The 17625-nt window shown below is 39.6% G+C and overlaps 1 protein-coding gene and 1 long non-coding RNA gene across 9 annotated transcripts in view; one reads left to right on the top strand and one right to left on the bottom strand.

Annotated features, from left to right (window-relative positions):
• Positions 1–17625, bottom strand: part of Cdk6 (cyclin dependent kinase 6) — a 229811-nt gene that overhangs the window by 27123 nt on the left and 185063 nt on the right. The gene's annotated exons all lie outside the window — the stretch shown is intronic.
• The window catches only part of LOC110345386 (uncharacterized), a 28104-nt gene continuing 13020 nt past the window's right edge, over positions 2542–17625 (top strand). For all 3 annotated transcript variants that reach the window (XR_015448662.1, XR_002388695.2, XR_015448661.1), the window contains exon 1: positions 2542–3088. This is a non-coding gene — a long non-coding RNA (uncharacterized LOC110345386). The remainder of the gene's footprint in view (positions 3089–17625) is intronic.

Below are 17625 nucleotides of genomic sequence, written 5' to 3'. Positions count from 1 at the left end.
GTTTCAAAGGCCTCTAACAAAATTGAAGATTTAAATAGCAATGAATATTTTAGTCAAAAACTCCCTGTGGATCTAGAAAACAATTTGATCCGATTTTCAAAATTAAGCAAATGAATGTCTACTTCCAATATAAAGTTTACTTAGTAGCCAGTAGGACTTCTCATCTTGGAATTATAACTGAGGGACACATTTTCCTTGAAAAACAAATTTAGATTCTTTCAACTTATAAAGGAACTTTGATGATTTTCTTTTTTGGGTGGTGTTGGGGATCCATCTCAGGGCCTCAGAGGCATGCTAACCAAGTGCTACCACTGAGTCAAACCCCCAGCCCTTTCTGCCCATTTTTGGCTAGATTAAAATCCTGAAAGAAATTTTAAAGAAGTATAGGAGAATATTTAACTTTGAGGTCACTTTTTTTGGTACTGGGGATTGAACTCGGATCCTTGCGCTTGCGAGGCAGGTGGTGGAACCACTGAGTTAAATCCCTGGCCCTAGGTCATTATTTTTAAAAAATTACATAGATAAAAACCAGTGCAACCTAAACAAGTGTTGAATAGGAAGTTAATTTCTTCAACATCAACAGCTAATAATAAGAGGTATAAGTTATCACATGCTTATTATGGTATAGGGTAGTGATGGTAAACCTTTTAGAGACGAGTGCCCAAACTACAACCCAAAACTGACTTATTTATTACAAAGTGCCAACACTGCAATTAAACTGAATACTGAGGTTTTAGTTTAGAAAAAACAACTTACACATTAACACCTTTTGTCTTAAAAGAAAAACAGCACGTTGTCACCCCTGGTATAGAGGCTGCTTTACTCTGTTTTACATATAGCATCTCAAATAATTCTAACAACACTTTGCTAGGTAACTATCATTTCCAATTGAAAGAGAGGAACTGAGGCTTAGAGAGGTTAAGTGAAGATCAAATATCAAACACTGAAGAGTACATCCAATGGTATTTACATAGGTGATTATTTTTTGGGAAAGAAAAAGTCTTGGGATAAATTCAAATTGGAAAGTTTGTACTGTTCATTCATTTCAATTATCAGAACTCTTTAAAACTTACCAAGTATTTTGGGTAAAAGTACTTATATATTATAAATAGTATGTTGTATAATTTGTTAATAAACACTGTATGCACTGCTTATAAAATGCACTTTCAGATTGTGTACTTGTAGTATATAACTAATGCATACTTTTAACTACTTTGAATTTACATGCTAAATGTCTAAAAGACATTTTAATTTTCTTTATATGGCAATTGAACTACTTTGTATGAAGTTTCCAAAATATATAAAAAGACTTAGTATATATTTGGCATTATTTTATTAGCACCAATACTGTTTCTAAATAAACGATTTACTGTACAAGACGAACCTGGTGTCGGCTAGATGTGGGGGCCCTTGCTGCAAGGAGCGTGCAGCCTGAGGCACTGTGGGACGGCAGCCCACCAACTCTAAGTCCCACCCTTGAACTAATGTTTACTGTCTCCCATCTCACTGACCCCCTCATCTGAGGCTGGGGCTGAACTTTCTGATACCTTTACCCACTTGTTTGGGAGTGCTGACAATGCCCAGCGCGAAGGATGCTTCAGAGCAATTGTGGCCTCTGCCTCCCCTACTCCTGCTCTGTGCCTTCTCTGATGGGCAGCAGGACAACACATTCTGTGTCCACCGCCCAGGCTGGGCAGGAACCCCAGTTCTGCTCTGCCGCTGACTGGCTGTGACCTGCGAGGGCCTCTGAACCTTAGTTACCTTAGTCTCTTCCAGCACAGGTGAGGCTGTTTGTGTGCCTCAAAGGTACATCACTTGCATACTAAATTAAAATATGCCTGCAAATTAAATATGTGCTTGAAAATTCCCTTTGATTCCCCTGAGTTAACCAGCCCTTCCAAGCTAATGATGTGCAGAAAAACAGCAACTTTTGTTTTCCAAGCAGAACCACCATATTTGGTCCAATTTCAGACACCACCCATTGATTAAAATTTACATCCTGATTTTGTAAATAATCAAATGCGAAAACCAAAAGACATCTTGGAAACACTGAAGTGTGGGCGAATAGCTGGGAAAATATTTTCTTGCTGGGTGGTGATGAAATGCTTCAGATATACTGTATTCAGACTGTCCTTGGTGTTACCCTGGAACTTATATTTTCTGCACCCATATAGATCCATTTACTTTTCAGTTCAGTGAATACAGCTTTGCTGAGAGTTTTTTCTCCTTGAAGTATTAAAAAAACAACACCTTGGAACTCTGGTGAGCACTCATGGAGAGCTGCCAGCCTAAAGTTCTTGAAATAAAGAAAGTAAATAGAAGGCTGATTCTTCTTGCTAAGCATTTCTCAGTTACAACATGCATTTCTTGAAAACTGGTGAATGGCAGCAGCATTATTGAACAATTGCTCTGGCAAGTTCAGTAAAGAGAACTATGGGGAAACTCCTTTGACATAACTTGGCAATCAGACCCCCAGGTTCCCTGCCTGGTGTTATCAGTGGTCTGAGGAGCAATGTTAGGAAACTGACAGAAGCAGTCTAATTAAACGCAAGTCATTTGCTTCCTTCACGGAAAGCTTTCTTTCCCAGCAGCATTAGTGGAGAGTATGGATTATTGCTTAATGCCTTCCTGTTCTCCCTGGAAAACTGGAGTCAGTGCCTGGGGCACTGCCATCATGCCAGCATCATGCCTGATGATCACACCAGACTATGAGGCTTAAACCGCATAGTACAATTTCCTTTGTTTCCCCCTCCTTCTCTATAATTTTTTTTGTTGTTGTTATGGGCAGTGACAGTTTCTGGTTTCTTTCGTTTATCAACGGTTTCTTTTACCACAGCCTCTATTCCTCCTGCTGGAAGCCTGGCATGATTGGATGCTGGGAGAAAAACCACAACTGAATAGCCTGGCACTTACTATAACAGTCATTTCCAACCACAGATTAATACTGTTAGTGGATTTGACTAACGGCTCTTAATCAGCCCAACTGTCATCCCTTGAGAATGTGCTCACCAGTGAAAGACAAAAGAAAATATAAGCACCTCCAAAGCATGGTATAGTTCTGCTGATGGCTCATCTTCTGCATCCAAAGGTATCTCTCTGAATATCCTTTTCTTGGTTCTCCTTAATAATCTGAATAATGAGTGGACCAGGAGATAAGATACGCCCTGCTCCAGCTGGTTAGAGGATTAGGCCAGCTGGTAAGAGCTGCCATGGGACCCACTTGTGTAGAAGGACACACTGCTCAGCTGCCCAAGGAATGTGTGTGGAGCCTGTACTCTGCCCTGCCCACCTTGGGAAACTGCACTGGATGCTGGTGGTTGTGTTAAAAAGGAGCATCAAAGTACAAATAGAAGGAGGCCTCTTGGAAGCTTAGGCTTGCTGACAGTAGTACCGAGTGCTAAACTATCATACACAGGGACCAGGTTTTTCTCTTTATCATTTACTTTGACATAGGACAGTGATGGTGAACCTTTCAGTGACTGAGTACCCAAACTGCAACCCCAAATCCACTTATTTATTGCAAAGTGCCAACACTGCAATTAAACCTGAATACTGAAGTTTTAGTTTAGGAAAAATAGCTCACACATTAACATCTTTTGTCTTAAACAACATGTGTGTCATAGGTTTGTCACCACTGACATAGGAGATTCTAGCCTTAGGGCAGCTGGCAGAAGAAATTCTCAACAGATACAAAAAGAGGATGGTCTGATAGTATATGATACGGTGTATGACTGGTGCAATTAAATCAGATTCTATCCCAACCTTGTCATTTCTGCACTAACAAAATATATCCTCCTGGGGCCGGGGATCTGGCTCAGTGGTTTCCCCACCTGCCTCACAAGTGCAAGGTCCCGAATTTGATCCCCAGTACCAAAAAAAAAAAAAAAAATATATATATATATATATATATATATATGAGTGCAGGCTTGGGTCCTGACAGAATCTAACCCTAACCTACGGATGAGAAAAGGAATTCAATGACTCTTTTCTTTCTGAGAGGGGGGTTCCCCTGTGGTGCCAGGCTGCTCTTGAACTCCTGGGGCTCAGCTTCCCAAGTGCTGCACTACAGGCACATACCCCTGGCTCAGTGGATTATTAATTCTGGAATGTCAACTTCATTGGGTTAAGAAATGCCTAGCAGATTAGTACGGCATGCTCCAGGCAGGTCCAGGTGGGTTGTGGAGGCATGATCTTGGGGATTGATATGGTCCCTCACCGGCTCCACTTGGACACTGTTCCTCTGCTCTGCTTCCCTGCTGCCATGAACTAAGCAGCTTTGCTTTACCACACATTCTGTCATGATGTATCTGCCTCGGAGCCTGTGGACCATGGAATGACTCTCCTAAAACCCTAGGCTAAATTAAACCTTTCTTCCTTTAAGTTACAGGGTGTCAGGTTCTGTGTTTCAGTGACAGGAAAGCTAACCGATATACCCAGTTACTGTTATTTTCTCACTGATGACTGCTGGGTCCCACTTTGGGTATTTCACATACATTAATCTCAATGTTCTGCCTTAAAAATGTACTAAGTGGCATGCATTTTACACACCTGTGGTGGGAAAGTTAAGTAGAAAAATCTTTTAGGAAAGCCATTTGACTCCATGGATTAAAGGCTTTGAAATATTCTTTACTTCACTATTCCACTTCTAGGAATTAGTTCCAAGGGAATAATCATAAGAATGGAGAAAACTCTGGTTACAAAAAATGGGCATCACAGCCTTGTTTGAAGAAATCTTGCAAATTTTATTCACTCAACATGTTACTATATGCCTATCATGTACTAGAGAATAAGTACAAATATATAAAATCATAATTTATTTCTATGTAAGAAAAGTATATTACAAAAAGCATGATCCCATTTTGTAGGAAAATTAAACAGGTACAATGCACAGGAAAACAGCTGAAAGATACCCATTGAATCAGTGGTCCTCAGCTTTTTTGGCAACAGGAACTGGTTTTGTGGGAGTCAATTCCATGGATGCGGAGTGGTGGTTTTGGGATGATTTAAAGGAGCCACAACCTCACTGAACCTCATTCAAGATCCCTTGAATGAGCACTGCACAGCAGGGTTTGTGCTCCTATGAGAATCTAATGCCCAGCTGATCTGACAGCAAGCGGAGTTCCGGTGGTAAGGCCAGCCGTGCTGAGCAGCTGTAGACACAGATAAAGCTTCTCTTGCCTGCCTGCTGCTCACCTCTTGTTGTGAACCCTCTTCCTAGCAGGCCACGGTACCACTAATATTGATCATCTTTTGGTCACTGGCTTATAATTTATCTTTCTATTTCTCCTTTTAAAAAATAATTGTTTTGTAGAGAGCTGTTTTGAGATTATGTAAATCTGGTGTGTATTAACTTTCCACTTACTAATTTTAGCATCCATTGATAATTTTCACCATCCTATCTATATTATGTTATAGTTGCCATTGTGCTATATTCTTTCCTGTCCTGTTTCTTTACATAGACCTGTAGATTTTTATTCAGTCAATTATGATTTTTTACTAGAGTTATGTATTTTCAGGTTCAGAATATCTTGTATTTGTCCAGTGGTTCATTCAAGCTAAATTCTGTGCCTTTCTGAAATGTTCTCATTATTTTTTGAGCATTTTCTTACATTCTGGTACAACAGAATGCTTCAGGCTTATTTTGTACTCTTTTACTTTTATTTTAAAATGTTCTATAATAACCAAGTATTACCTTTATTAAATGAAAGAACAAAATGCATTCAATTTAAAGAATAATCTCACATAAAATGTAATAATCTGTATAAGATATGCATTTTATGTAAGGTTATTTTTTAAAAAAGTACAGATTGACAATCCTACATGGTTTAGAAATACTGTATTAAGACAAATGGGGCACCTCTTGAGTTCTACTTGAGATAGGAGAAGGGAGCCCCTGCCTTACAAGGCAACGTAAAAGGCAGCTGTGCCCAAAAAGATCGTTAGATGCACAAGTCACTACTCTCTTTTGACTGAAACCAGTGATTTAGCCACATAACCTGAGATACGAGAGGAAAAAGTTTAAGTACATTCTACTCAATTAATGTCTCACAGTCCAATGTCTCCTTGTTTCCTGGCCTCTGAACACTGCCTACAAGAATGGTGAGCCATGGTCATTTTCATCTGTGACTGAATTTCTTTCCGCTGACTGTTTGGAGTTTCCCTATGAGCTGGTGTGAGGTACTTCTTCCTGTGGCTCAGAACAAGACTCTCTAGGAGGGCCTTGGGGACTGCACTCTAGATTCTGTGAGCCACTATGGAAATAAAGAAGGACCAGGCATGATCCCCAACTCCTCCCTGTCCATGAAGATGAGTCATTACTTCACTGATGAGTCATCTGGCTAGGCCACTCAATCTGCTGTGACCTAGGCTGGAAGTGCTACCTAGAATTTCAGCATTACAAGGCCTGGGCCTTTTTGACTTTGAGTTCTTTTCACATTTCTGACAAGAAGTCACCCTCTATCCTGTTCCAGAAAAATGATACGAGGTATTTTAACAATATAAACAACAACAACAGTGGCTAAGTTTTACTGAGCATGAACAATGGAAAGCACAAGGCTAAGTGTGCTTTCCGTGCACTGTTTTATTTAACAACAGATTAACATTATGTGGCAGCTATATATTAATTTCCTCATTGTACACTTCAAACTGAGGCCGAGGAGTGGTTAATAAATAATGAGTTTGATGCTCCAAAACTGGGTCTTACCCCACTTCACTACAACACAAGCTTCAGATCTGACTGTGGAACTATGAGTGAATGTGAAACTGAGACTGAAAAAAATTCCAAGCTTTCTTTTAAATGAAAAATTAATGAATGGAAACAACACTAGTTGGCTTGGCATTGAGACCAAGCAACATCTTTTAAGTTGAGTATAAGAAAGCAAAGAGATGACTTGAATGAAGCTGCGAGTCCACGAAGAAGTCAGAGCACATTTGCCACAAAGCAGTTCAGTAGTTTGTTTATTCATTCATTACATTTTGGGTCTATGATGTGTTTCTCACTGTGCTGAGTGAAGGGAACATGGAAATGGGAAGACTGACATGGGTTCTAGCCTTGTGGGGCTTGGCTTATAGTTTAGGAAGAAAAAAAATCGTAAGTGGTAAATGCTATGAAGAAAATAAGCTACTCTGGTGAAGAATATGATGGTCAGAAAAGGTTTCTCTAAGATGACATTTGTCTTAGTTACTTTCTTGTTGCTGGGACAAAATACCTGACACCCACAAGTTAAAGGAGGAAAAGTTTATTATACCTCACAGCCTACAGAGATTTCAGTCCATAGTCAGCTGCCTCCAAGGCAGGGAAGCATGGCAGAAGGGAATGGCAGAGCAGAAACAGTTCTCCGTAGGGTAGATGATAAGACAGCCACAGCAAGTAGCAGCAAGCCTCCCTTTCCCTTTTATGCCATCTAGGCTGCAGGACTTTTAGGGGGTGCCACCCAATATCTACACCAGACCTATGCTAAACCAATCAGTGGACTACTTTAGTTATCAAAAACTTAATCCACATTCACACACCCTTGATCCGGCTGCCTCTGAAAAGTCCCAGCTAAGAGTGCATGAGGATTTGGAGGGACCATCTAGATAAAAGCTATAACATTTTAACCTGAAGGATCAAACAGAGGTGCTAAGGCTGATGAGGTCTCTTCATTTTCCCTTCATCCTTGGTAAGAGATGAAAACTTTGAATACTTGTCCTGGGTGCTTTACAACTTGTTCGGTGGTCAGCAGGTCAACCACTATTATACAATCCACGTGTTTTATCATTATTACTTTCCTTTACTCTATCCCAAACATCACAAAATGGTATACTTGAGATTTTTACTATTTAGTCTAGCACCGTCTCATTCTTTTTCTTTTTAATATAGAAAAATCATATCAGAATCAGGGATAAGAGGAAAGGTCTTTGTGTTTCACAGAGTTCATCCAAGTGTACCATTTGTTTCTTCCCTGTGGAATTGTCATATCAGCTTTAGGAAAGTTGATGGGGGGAGGGGGAGAGAAATGGGCCCGGAAGGGTGCCACTGAAACAAAGCCAAATTCGCTATTCATGCAGGCCCATGGGGTGAGGGGTGGAAAGCAAAGCAGAGAATAGAATCCAATTTTTTTTTCCTGTCACTGCAATGGTCAGATATAGTACTCAAGCTAAAACCAAAAGGTTCTTTCAGCCAGCACCCATGAGTCCGGACCTACCTTTCTCACATTTCTGTTCTTTTTTTTTTTTGGTACCAGGGATCGAACTCGGGTCCTTGAGCTTGTGCAGCAGGAGGCGAAACCACTGAGCTAAATCCCCGGCCCACATTTCTGAAAATGGTTATTTTACTATCTCACAGTAGAGATACTGAGAGCATGGAAAGCAGTAGCATGGGAGAACTGGGGTCCTTCTTTGCTATAATCAGACTGCATTTTCTCTGGGAGAAAGACAAACGGTGTTGGGGTCAGTGGCCATGTAATGCTAACAAGGGAGTATTTTTGATCTTTAGAGAACTTAAATCATGATTATATTTTCTGTTAAAAGGTAATAACAGTATGGTTGTGTAATATCTTCACAGAGCAATTTGATATTCTAAGACCCTCTACTTCCAGTCTTCCAGAAATCTGTTTTTTCTCTTATATTTCTTCTAACTACTGAATAATTAACCATAATGTTACTAAGCTAGTCTCATAGGAAAAAGGCTTGTGAAATCCACTCCTGATTCATGTAATAAGTGCAGAAGGACACATTAAGTAATGTGTACAGTCTGGAAAGGCCAACATTCTTTCCCCAAGGCCTAGTCCACCCTGAGGAGAGGAAAGTTTGTTTTCTCATTATTGGGGCAGCCATCTGATTGTTTCACACATTCCCAGGACCTTAGGGATTTCTCCTGTCACACAGAAGCGACACGGATCAGCCTGTCTCTCCACACTAACTGCCAGTGGAACTCCACACCAACTGACTGAGTTGTCATGACCCCAGGCTGCCAGTGCAGGTCTCCAGCTTGTAAGGCCTCAGGGTCAGATTTGGGGCCTGGTGCTGGCCTGCCACAATGCTGCATAAGGAGCCAGCAGCCAGGGAGACCTCTTTCTGTGTAACAGCCTGGTCACCTGTCTGTGAGGGAAGACAAATTTCATTTCATGAGGTCTGGCAGGGAAAGAAAACCGTCCACCCCACATCCAGGAAGTACTTGAGTGGCATAAGGTGTGACCCCCACGTGTGGGTATAAATGTGAATCTCAGGATAAAACTTCTGGTTATCTTGGTTTGGATTCCATGATGTTTTCACTTAGCTCTCTTCAACTTTAAGCCAAATTTATAGTTCCCAGGCTGTCAGAATAATTCTTTTAATGAAGCATGGGATGCCAAAGTAATGGCATCAGAGTTCTTTGCCCTTTCCTGGTTTTTAAGGGCCACTCAAATCACCATTCCCCAACATATCCATAGAGGAAAAAAGATGACGCTTATCTTGTTTTTAAGCTATTGTGTTACTCGATTTCCCTGGCACATGAAAGGTACGTAAATGATTGCAAAATAAGGTCTGACCCAAGCTTTGCCTGATATGAAGTTTTTATCTTGCTGAGTGTACTTGATAGTATGATTTCAAACTCAGCATTAGAAAGCAGGGTTCAGTCCAGACGTGTACTTCTATAGCACTGGGAGGGCTCCTGATTACTTCACAGTGAAGCCACTGTCACAAACAGGATTTCCTAAAGAGGTCTTAGGGCAAGCAAGCTTCATTCTAACTTTGGCTCTGCCATCTGGGAAGCCCTGCTGCTCCTCCTCTACTGTAAACAGGCAGTTGGGGGGGACTGGGGAACACTCCTTCCTATTGTTCCTCATGCCTTTCACTTCCCTTTCATCTTTGGTAATAGCTGGAATTTATGAGTACACTGGATGACCTTCCAAGTCTTCCCTTCAGAGTTTATTTACTTCATGGAGACTCCTTAGCACAGATCTATCTTTGGCTTCCCTCACCCCAACTATATTTGCCAGAAGGTGTGGCTTCCTTTCTGTCTGCTCTTTAACGGAATGGAAAAGGAGTCACAGAGACTGCATTCTTATAGACTAGAAGACACTATTTCCTGACATATACCTTTCACCCTGGCTGGGTCTTGCTTTCCAAAGAACGTGCTATTTCTGCAGCTTGCCTCTTCTTGTTAAATATACAATTAAACATCTCCAAAATCCACCTCAGAATTAACTTCATGCAGCTCCTATTATTTGAGTCCAGTTCAGGGTAATATTTAACTTTTCTAAGCTCTTGGAGTTTAAAAAATCTGTATCACATAGCTTAGCACTTACATATGCATGGTCTAATACTCCTTGCTAAATATTATATGCTAATACTTCACGCATATTTCTCTTATTTGTTCATATGGTTTATAACACTTTGAGGCTTTGGTCTTTCACTTCTTTGTTATTTTCCACAGTGCTTAGAATAATCTAAAACAGGGCCAGGTATTTAGCCCAGTGGTTCCACCACCTGCCTCACAAGCGCAAGGACCCAAGTTTGATCGATGGTACCAAATAAAAATAATCTAAAACAGTTGAAAATTTTGTTCAGGGCCTGGGATTTAGCTCAGTGGTTTCACTGCCTGCTGTGTAAGGGCAAGGACCCGAGTTTGATACCCAGAAACAAAAAAAAAAAAAAAAGAAAGAAAGAAAATTCTGTTCACTCATTAGTTGAAAGATGAATCCCACATTACTCCTGGTGTAGTAAGTTTCATTTCCTTATCATATAAGTTGGTTGAATACATTACATGTAAACATTAGAATTACTTTAAGGAATGCTAGGTCTAGTATTGATTTAATATGTTTACTTTATTTAGGACAGTAAACTGTATAAGTTCACGAGATTAAAATATTAGAATATAAAATAAAAATGATTAAATGCCTCTCAAGAAAAATTCTGAGACTGTACAAGTAGGGAAGAAACATGGCAACATCGGTTTGAGAAAGGCAAGAATAAAACAATACCTTTGGCCCATTCTATGCCAAAGATACTCAAAGAATGAGAGGCTCTGAGCTATAGGCTACAAGATACCCATTCATTCATCACTTATTTACTTGGTGGCCATTTTATGCCATGGTCTGTTAGGCACTAGCTATACAATGCTGAGCAAAATAGAGATGGTGGGGCTCACAACCTCATGACTGATGAGACAAACAGGTTTTAAGTCAGAGAGCACTAAAATATATACTTGCAGGCTATGGTAAGAACTAGGAAGAAAAAAACCCAAGATGCTATGAGAGTGAGCACAAGAGGGTACTGATTTTATTCTGGGTCAGGGAAGGCCTCTTCGAGGAAATCATATTTATGAGATTTGTAGGATGGGCTGGAGCAGCCAGAAGGTAGGCTGGAAAGTTCGAGTCAGATGACTCCTGGAACCACTGGAGGAAATTTCTCCAGGACACTGCTATCACTGTTGCATCTGCATGGCAAAGCCAATAATTTACGAATTCCAGCAAGAAGACAGGAAATTCACCTACTCATTTGATAAATCTTTACTGAATGCTATGTGCCAAATACAGTTCTATGCCCCTGAGGTATTCATGTAAACAAAGTAAAGATATTGTGGAATTTAAGTTGTAGGAGAAGAAATAAAAGCATTAGCTTTATATTCACCTAAGCACTCCAGGAATGGCCACAGAATTTAGATGTACACAATGAAACTAGAACTATTTCAGAGGAAGGAATAATGACATAGGGAATGGTGGAGGCAGCCTTTACCTGATGGGAGACAATTCTGCATGTCCTTTGTGTTTCTACACAACTTGGAAGTCAAGGCACTGACTGCATTTGTTCTCAACTAGATTCCTAGGTGAACAGCCTTAAAGGATAGTGTCTCTCTCTGGAACACAAGTGGGCTTGTTTATTCAACATAATGTTATCTCCCGGGCCCTAGAGCAGGCTGACTTACTGTCCATTATAAAATATTCTAGTTTCCTAAACTTGGGGTTTCTTTTCTGCATCACTGTATATACAAGTCTTACCTGGCAGTCTCATCCTTCCACGGGACCTGGGGATCCAGTGCTAATGCTAATAATGTAGTGACTGCTACTGCTGTGAGTTAAAAACTATCCTTTGTCTTGAACTTACGGAGTTTTGTGCCTCTGCCAGCATTTATAAACCGTGGCAGACTAATTTGTTAGCTTGTATTTGGGGAAAATTTCATATCCTTCACAGTTTTTGACATCAGTCAACTGACAGTCCAAAAAAATGTAGATTTCTTTAAAGTTCAGAAAGACAAAGACCAAGGGTGGGGATGGATAAAGCTCAAGTCTATAAAAATCAGGAAGAGTAAGCATGGTTGTGTTCACCAATCTTGAATGGCAAACCAATGGTTAATCCCTAACATGTAAGAGGTAAGTTTAAGAAACAAGAAAGGGATTTCTTCACACAGAGGATGCTGTACTGCTTTCTATAACTTAGCATCTCAGTATTTACTGGTGGAAGATACAAATTGTCCTATTAAAAAAACTCAATTTATAAATGACAGACCTAGACTGCTCAACTCAATATATAACTGAAGGCTCGGTCTTTGCCAAATGGTGGATAATGCCCTCTTACAACAGGATCTCACTATCTTTGTTAGAAGACTATTGGGAAAAGTCATTAACATAATCTAAAAAGGGCCATTTAAAATCTTACAAAACAAGGAAAAGACTTCACTGTAACTGTAAAATCTTTACCACAACTACAGTTCAGAATAATCTTCATTTATTTTTCCCTGTACTGAGGATCGAACTCAGGACCTTGTGCTTGCCAAGCAGGCATGGCACCACTGAGCTACATCCCCGGCCCTTTCATTTATAAATGTTAAATAATCTTGGTAAAATATACTCTTATTTTTTTTTTTCCATTAAGTTTATTGGTACATTTTAGGTATAAAATACAGTTACATACATCACTGGGATCTTGTACCACTACATGAGTATCTTGGTTATTTTTTTTTCCCCTTCCCCTGCCCTCCCTTCACCCCCTCCACCCTTCCCTATTTGCAAAGACTTTGTTTCAATTTTTTTCCTTTTCTCATATTTTTTCTTTTCCCTTCTTTCCTTTCCCCTACCCCTCCCACTTCCCCTGCTCCTTTAGACCTTTTCTTCCTATTACACAATATCAATTATACATTTAAAAAATTACACTATCAAGATCTAGGAGACATTACCACAGATTTTACAGAATTTAAAAGGATATAGAAAGCATATTACAAAAATCTTTTTTGAAATAAGTTTGACAACTTCTAAGAAGTACCTTGGAAGACAAATCAATGAAACTAACTCTGGAGGAAATATAAAATTTGAATAGCACCTATTAAAGAAAGTATATTCCTAGCTTGAAAACCTACCTATATGACAATAGCAGGCTCATATACATTTTAACTGATAAATTATATCAAACAATTAAAGCAGAAAAAAGAAGGAACACTTCTCCCCTCATTTTAGGAAATCAACATTGTGCTAATCCTAAAACTGGATAAAGATAATAGAAGAAAAAAGCATGAACATAGATAGAAATTTGTTTAACAAAACAAACTCTTAGAAGTCAGATCTGGCAGTATGTAGAAAGTGGTTTTATTATAGGGATGGCAGTGTTGGTTCAGCACTGGAAGATCCACCCCCAAAAGTCATCATTTTAACAGAGGAAAGGAAAAAGCCATATGATCGTGTCACTAGTTGGAGAAAAAGTATCGGACTAAATTCTATAGCGTTCATAGTAAAAGCTATCAGGAGACTAGAAGTAGAACAGAACCTTCTCAACAGATTAAAGACATGTACTCCATACTTCCAGCAAAAATGCCTTATATGAATGGAGAAGATACAATGCTTTCTCCCTAAGGTGGGGAACAAGGACAAATATGCCTACTCTTCATCTGTCCATTAAACTTTGAAACACAGGCCTAAACCAAAATAGTCTGGCAATAAAATGACCAATTAGGATAGGACTGGCAAGGTAGAAGCAAAATGTTCATATGTAGATTAAGTGATCATCTACAGAGAAAATACTAAGAAATCTCTAGGAGCCCCTAGAACTTGTATTTGAATTTAGCAGGATTAGAAAACACAAGGTATATATAAAAATTCAGGTCTATATATACTTGCTATAAATGAAGAATTGGATATTGAAATTTAAAAGTTATGTAGGAGTATAAAGGACCTAGAAAAGTAAAAAGAAAAAAAAAACAGTGTTGGAAGACGTTTAGTACCTAATTTTAAGACTTCCTCTTAAAGGTACAGTAATCAAGGCAGTATTGGTATAAGGAAAGACATAAAGATCACTGGAATAAAACAGAGAATCTAGAAATAGAAAAACACATATATGGTCCACTGAGTTTTGAGAGATTATTTAACATTAACATTTTATAGAATATAAACTCAATTCAAGAGCCGAGGAAGAGATAGTGTTTTCAGCAAATGGCACTAGAACACCTGGTATCTGTATATAAAAAATTAACCTCAACCCTTTATTTCCATACATAAAAATAACTTGAAAGGATCTATGAACCTAAATATGAAAGACTAAAACTATAAAACTTTAGGAAGAAATTATAAGGGAAAATGTTTATGAATTCAGGGTAGGCAAGAACTTCCTAGGATACAAAAAACACGATGTATGACAGAAAAAAATTGATAAATGAGATTCCATCAAAATTTAGAACTTTAAATGAGATCATTAAAATGAAAAGTAGTCCTTAAACAGACCATATTTACACTGCAATATACTCTCATCTTAGGGCAGTTGTTTCCCAAGCTAGACATGCAGAACACTTGCAGGAAATTTAGAGGTATACCTTGAAAAAAATGATTCATGGTCAAATGCGTTTGGGGAGAAATGCACTATGTATCTATACAGAAACATCAGGCAAACAAATGCAAGAAAACAGGGAACCCAGTTCCGCACACTATGCTGAATTTGGCCAACAACCTCAATGAGATCAGAAGCAGATTTATTTCCAGAAGTCAAGAATGGAACACAGCTCTGCTGACACCTCAATCTCAGCTTTGCGCAAGTCTAAAACAAAAAACGAGCTGAGCCACAGCACACCTGGACTTTTGACCTTCAAAACTATGAGATGATGGCACACAGTTATTCTTTTAAGCTGTTAAAACTTGTGGTAATTAGTTGCAGTTGCAACAGGAAATTAATAAACCAACATACACACTAATGGCAACAAGAATAAACCCAACAGGACACAATGGAATAAGCAGTAAACACTGCAGAACAATGTTCTGAATGGCTGTGAACTTGCTCTCTGGCTGAGAAATGTCCAAGAAAGAAAGGAGCACCAATTTTAAACCAAGAGGACTTGCTGGTAGCCTGCACTGAGAACCCAACTAAAACTAAACAAAAAGATCAGGAGTTTGGGGTGGAACCACGAATATATATACAAAAATTTACGGAAGAAAAATACTTCAGCGATGAGACATGTTAACAAAGGGGTCTTGTGCCAGGGATTTAGCTCAGTGGTTCCGGCACCTGCCTTGCAAGCGCAAGGTCCCGAGTTCGATCCCCGGTACCAAAACAAAAAAACAAAGGGGCCTTGTGAGGCACTATAATTAAGAGTGCGGGTACATGTAAATACCGAATAGTTTCTCAGGTGTGAGAAAATGAAAGTGTAAATAAGGACTAAAAGGTATACGAGATAATGGGAAATAGGAAGCAAAGGGGCAAAGGGGAAGGGGAAGTGGGAGGGGTAGGGGAAAGGAAAGAATGGAATGGAATTAATATGAGAAAAATGAACAAATGGAAACAAAGTCTTTGTAAAGAGGGAAGGATGGAGGGGTTGAAGGGAGGGCAAGGGAATGGGGAAAAAATAAGAATCAAGAGAGATTATGTAAAGGTGCAAATTTCCAACGATGAATGTAACTGTATTGTACACCTAAAATGTACCAATAAAGTTGAATATACATACATTAAAAAAAAAACTGTGGGTGTAGTGTTTCCAGTTACTTGTTTACTTAAAATCAATATCGTAGGGCCGCGGATTTAGCTCAGTGGTTCCCCCGCCTCCCTCGCAAGCACAAGGACCGGAGTTCGATCCCTGGTACCAAAAAAACCCAAACCAAAACAAAACAAAAATCAATATAGTATACAGTAACAAATTGGTGAGAGGAAGAAATTATCCAAAGGGGAGATTGTTTTGACAGTGGGTGGATGCTGTTCCTTTTTTTTTCTTGGTACAGGAGATCGAACTCAGGACCTTGTACTTTCAAGGCAGGCGTGGTGCCACTGAGCTAAATCCCCGGCCCTCATCCTGTTCCATTTGTATTTCATTTTTTCTGACAAGCTTTCTAAACTATGTTAGCACAGAGTGCAGGTGTTAGTTTATGGATCCTAGACTCTGAAGGTTGCTTTACCCCAACCTGAAGATAATAGTGAGTTGCTTTGTGATGTGAATTACGCTGGTAATATGCAAGTTTGCTAATACATGATGTAATTCCAGAGGTACTTGTGCTTAGGGGTTAACACTGTGGAAACAGACTGACTGGGTTTAAATCCTCATCCTTCCACTCAGCAGCTTCATAGCCATCAGACAGTTACTCAACTTCCCTGTTTCAGTGTTTCCTCTCCTGTGAAGATGGATAATAAGTCATTCTCTGTGGTGGTTTATTGTGAGCCAGGGCTGCCCTTACTTCCTAGAGGCTTCTCTCCAGTTCCTGATGTGGCCCCACAACAGAGCCAGCAACAGCAGGCAAGCTCCACTCATGCCCGCCATCTCTCTGACTTCCCCTCTGCCCATAGCCTTTGTCTCCAGGCTGAGAAAGATTTCTGTTTTTAAGGGGCTCACGTGATTAGTTGTCCCACTGAGGTAATCCAGAATAATCCAGGGTTTATAATCTTAATTACATCTGTAAAATCCCCTTTGCCATTTGTAGGGATTCAAATGTAGACATATTTGGGAAACTTTGTGGTGAGCTTTACTATGCCTAAAAGGCTAACTGAAGTGAATGATAAAGCTAAAGCTGCCTCAGTGCAAACAAAGAAGGAACAACTACATAATGCACAAGAGAACTTCACAGGCAGATGTTAAATTCTAAGTTTTATTCATTTCCAGGAGCTTTTAAGGTCCAGGGAACAGAATAAAGATCTGCGGGGAGTTGGACCTAGTAGAAGGTCTCTGATATTATAAAGAACATAATGAATTTTCCAGACCAGCAACTGTTCAAATTGAGGCTGGAAGAAATTATTGCTAGGGCTGGGGATTTAGCTCAGTGGTGCCACCGCCTGCTTCACCAGCACAAGGTCCCCGGAGTTTGATCCCCGGTACCAAAAAAAAAAAAAAGAAATTACTGCTAAACAGGATGACTTCAAGGGACTTAAAGAAAATGCATGGATTACAACCAATGAATATTCCCAGGATACATCTCTGTAGCCTGAGATGAGGTTATATTAAAAAATATTTATTTAACAGAAGAATTCAGGGTTCTGGAGAACCCTAGTAGACCAGCTGCTAGGGAGGTCCTGAGGACTTCCTGAGAAAGTCAGGGGCATCTAGGGAGTTGTGATACTCTGGGGAGTGGCTCTTCACTGAAGGGTATGGAAGCACACCAGTAGTGTAACAACAGGTAGTGAGCAGTACAGTAGTATTAACAATACTAACACATCCACTAACATGAATGACACGCTAGCTCTCTTATAAGGAGCATACTATAT

Source organism: Heterocephalus glaber, unplaced genomic scaffold (assembly GCF_053883595.1).
Source record: "Heterocephalus glaber isolate CG9 unplaced genomic scaffold, H.glaber_assembly_v1.0 deba00000546, whole genome shotgun sequence".
In the NCBI taxonomy this organism is placed as follows: Eukaryota; Metazoa; Chordata; class Mammalia; order Rodentia; family Bathyergidae; genus Heterocephalus; species Heterocephalus glaber.
The sequence above is the reverse complement of the archived record's forward strand: the minus strand, read 5'-3'. Positions and strand labels throughout refer to the sequence as shown.